The 4,729-nt window shown below is 28.6% G+C and overlaps 1 pseudogene; it reads right to left on the bottom strand.

Annotated features, from left to right (window-relative positions):
- On the bottom strand, positions 1,099 to 3,572 carry LOC18594927 (annotated as a pseudogene).

Here is a 4,729-nt window from a genome sequence, read left to right as displayed (position 1 = left end):
AAAAGGTAAAACGCTTGTTCTTCAAAAAAATGTTAAGAAGAAGACTTTCATAGCTAAGGCATTAGGCCAAACTCTATAAATCCCAATGATGAAACAAACTTGTGAATCCTACCACTTATTCCAGTTTCCTTTCACTACTATCCACACATTATATCTATTTTATACATGTTGACATTCTGTAAAATAACTTTTAAAAAAATAATAAGTTAGTCAAAATCAAACATCTACACTATTAATTAGCATTTCATTCTTACTTGTTGAGGACAAAAGAAATGAAATGTTGGATTGATAGATAATAAAAAGTGAAAAAATTATTATTTAATTATTAAGTGCAAATTTATGGATAAAGATTTAACGGTTTTATATTAAATATTGCAAAATTTATAATTGGTAGCTATATAACCTTAGTAAAGCATTAAATTAAAATTAAATTTGATGTTTTTCCTTTCAATGTATATAAATGGATGATACATTGATGGTTAACTATGCAAAAGTTACAGATTTGGATTCTCTTATCTCTTCAATTAATTGTTTTTATGACATTAAAAATTCACATGTCAATTATTCTGATGTGATATTTTAAAAGATTAGTATTTATTGTTATATGTGTTGTGTGTGAATAATTTTTGTTAATTTTTAAATAACAACTGTATCCTAAACACAAATGTTGTTAAAGTGTAAAGTTAATTTTCTATAAATAAAAGTCAATTGTATATATATAAAAGACTATTAATGTTTCAATTATGTATAATTGAAATTTTGTAATAAAAGTTATTCAATGCAATTAGAATTGTTATTTACAAATTGGACAAATCGTATTAATATTTATGATAAAAAATATTTTTTGGTGAAAATCATTCAATGCAATTAAAATTTTTATATGTTATATATTAAATAAGTCTTAATAATATAAATAATAAAAAATTTTAAAATGACAATTTAAAAATATAACAAACAAATAGAACCATTCTTCATCCATTAAAAAAAGGTTTTTTAACATCCATACTTAATATATATAACTTTGCAATAAATTGAAGATACATCGATAACCAAAAAAAAAAATTATATTATAACTTTGCAACAAATTGACCCATACAGAACATGTAATTAAGCATTTGTCTCAATAGTATCCCTTACTTAAATAGATTCCAAAGTAAAAGAAAAAGGAAAAGAAAAAGAAAAAGAAAAAGTTATTAATATATACAACACATATATCCTGATGTTCAACATTAATGGTAAATATAGCTAGCTCATTCTCATTGCCATTTAGTTTGGATCTCATTGGTGTGCCTGAAATCACAATTAAGCACCAAAGTCCCATCCATTCTTCTCAAAACAAAGCTCTCCACCAATACATAACAACAAAATCTCCTCCACCCAACTCCACTGGCAGTCTCAACCCCATCAACCCACCGTGCTGACTGCTCCAACCATCTCATTCTCTCCACAAAGGCCAAACTCAGCCCTACTTTATTAACTTCTCTTCTATGGTCATAGACTCTGAACCAAATAAGCCCATCATTGTCCATTCCACTATCCTTCTCAGCTTCTGTTCCAAACAAGAAATTCACTTCCCTTTGTACGCTTATATTCACAGCTATAGCATTGCCTTTGCTGCCATGATTCTCACATGAATGTATCTTTTGCCAGCGTTTCTCTAATGTTATTGTGTAAAACAAATATTTCTCCATTTGTACTTTAACTGGACCTTCTCCCTTCACAAACACAAATGGAGTGTACCATTTGCCAATGATTATACGTGTGAAGTCGAGTTCTGGAAGGCTCATTCGGAGCGAGTGATCGAGGCCTTGAGCATCATCCAAGTGATATACCTCTGAAGTTTTGACAAAAAGATGAAATTTGAACCTGAGGAAACTTGGAGGAAAACTATAAGGAACAATGGGCTTGGCATAGAAGCCAGCATCACTATCACTGCAGATTTCATACTGTTGGTATTCATCCCTGTAATCAAAAGCTGTTGGTTCAACATCCTCTATGATTCTTCTAGAGCAACAGTAACCCATACCTTCTTCTGTTGAACACCGGCTTGCTAACCTGTAAAATTAATTTTCATAAAACTTTTAGGCTTGCAATGACAGAAGCCAAGCAATGCTCAATTTTAATTGATCTGATACTTCATTTGATATAATTTGTTGATGAACTCCGGCAAAATTATCCGATCATACTCGTGCTAAATATAATTTAGTTTTTTTTTTCTACTTTCACGGTGTTTATAAAAAATTTTTTTAGTTTTTGTTGTACTTTATATTAAAATTTTATCTATTTATTAATTTATTTTATAAATTGAGTTGATCATGTTCAATGATTCTTAATGAAAAAAAGTTGAAACAATAATTAAAAATAGTAAAATTATTAAATGTTCAAGAAGAAAAGATAACAAAATTTTCAAATATTAAGAATAAAAAAATAGAGAAAATGAGATACATAAAGTACAACACAAAGCTTTTGATAGACTGCTTGGGGTTGGGGCTGCAATAGTATTATTCTTTCTCTTTTTATTTTTTTTTATTTTTGCAATTGTAGATCATGTGTTTATTCTCTACAGCGTTTCTATCTAGATGCATCTTGACATTGATTTTTTCGTCCATAGTTAACTTTACACCTGAACATTTGATTTATTAATTGATATATGATCTCTTATTTAAAAAATAAGGTTTGAATCTCCTTCCCCAAATTAAAAAAAATTAAAAAAAATTATCATAACTCGTTATATTCTTCTTGTTATTATCCATATTTGTTCTTCAAGATTCTTTAAGACGCAAAGTAAATTTGGATTCATATATGGATACATTTTCAATGGCTAATTAAAAATAGAACTTTAAAAATATTTTAGATAATAGAATTGCATGATTTAATTTTTTATATAATAATAAAATTAAAATTGATGTTTTATTTTGATTAATTGATTCCTCTTTAATCTATTATTATTTTATTTGTTATTATCAATTTTTTACAATATAGCTTTTTTTCTCTTAAAAAATGTAAAGTAACAACCAAATCAGCGTCTTAAAAAGGAAAAGAGAAAAAAGAAAAGAAAAGAGACAAAGTAGTAACAAGTAACAAAAGATCACAATACCCTTTGTGTATCCCATTAGCATGGTGACATGAAAGCGGTTTGAAGACAAGGGTTGATCAAGAAGTGGGATGAAAAGGCAGTCATCTCCTGAATCTGAGTATGTGTTATGAAGGACAGCGTTTTGAGGGCGTGGGATCTTTGGAAAGAGACCTTGTGCATACCCACAGCCACTGCTCAAACATCCTCTCCCCTCTTCTTCATCAGCCTCTTCTCCTCTCATCACCATCAAACCTGAGTGAGGACCTCCTGCTGCTGCAGCTGACAGCTCGATGGGATTCCTTCTGTAACTGGATAGAGCCCTTGTCACATACATATCTCTTTATCTCTCTTTTCTGTACTCAATCACTAACAAATAGGATATCGAACGGCTCTTTACAGCTTGCTTCTATAGATAGTAGACACACACACAGAGGCACAGTTTAATTTGCAGCTTCGCTGATTTATATTGTATGCAGTGAAAGATAGAATTGAGGGATTCAAAAGGATGGCACCACATATTTGTTTTCAAGTAATTGGCTTATCCTTTCCATTCTTCAACATTTGCACATCAGACAGCAATAGATAAATAAGTTTATGGTGTTCAATTCACCAGACATGTGCTACAAGACATTTAGAAGATAACAAATTTTTGTTTTCCTAATGAAGATGATAAGAAAGGTAACAAGCATCATTATAAAAAATAGGCAAGCAAATCACGATGGAGTGAGGACCAAAGAATTTTCTTTGGTTTCGTTCTCCAAACTGTTCTCGACAAGTTTGTTGCACAAGAGATATGGACTCTAATTTGACTATATATGTTATGAATTTTCAATATTGCAATTCTTTTATGATAGAATAAGTTTCTTTTCCAGACAATAGATGCATTCAATTTTTTCTGTAATCGATCCTGATCCTCTATATAATGGCATCTTTTTGTAGATAATATATAGACGCAAAGTATAATCAATGGTTATTTTTTAAAATGAAATCAAGTTAATTGTTATTATCTATTTTATATTGCTATTATTATCATGTTGTTTTCAATATTAAATCTAACATTATCCCCTTTTTTCAACTGAAAATATTTGTATCATCTCAAACGACAATCCAACATAAACAAAATACCTTGTCCATAACCCCACAGCGTAGAGCAGTCTACTTTTAGTTTTTTCCTATGTTCTAATTACATGAGCTTTTGTTTTCTTCATTTCATAGTATTTATTATGTTATATATATTTGACTAAATTCAATTTTAATACTCTCTTTTTTAAAAAAAATTAAATGTTCACTTTTAATTTGACACAAAATTTATGAACAATGCTTTAATTTTGGTGTTTTAATTTCAAAAAGTAAAAATATTATTAAAAAATAAATGGGAATATAGAAGCAGTAAGAGAGTTATAGGTGCTTAGAAAGGAAATGGACATAATTGTTAAAGAGACTAAACAATAAATGTGGATATTCAATTTGAAACAAAAAGAGTATTAAATAATTTTTTTGGCTATAACTATTAAATATCCCTTCACAAAGAAAAAAATTTTATTACAAAGAAAAAGGGATTTATTAATTTTAAGATTATGCTATATAAATATAAAATATTATGAGATAAATAGAAAATTAAATATTTTATTGCACAATATACATTTCATAGTT

This window comes from Theobroma cacao, chromosome 7, assembly GCF_000208745.1.
Source record: "Theobroma cacao cultivar B97-61/B2 chromosome 7, Criollo_cocoa_genome_V2, whole genome shotgun sequence".
Taxonomy (NCBI): domain Eukaryota; kingdom Viridiplantae; phylum Streptophyta; class Magnoliopsida; order Malvales; family Malvaceae; genus Theobroma; species Theobroma cacao.
Note: the sequence above shows the minus strand (reverse complement) of the source record. Positions and strands in the feature narration are given on the sequence as shown.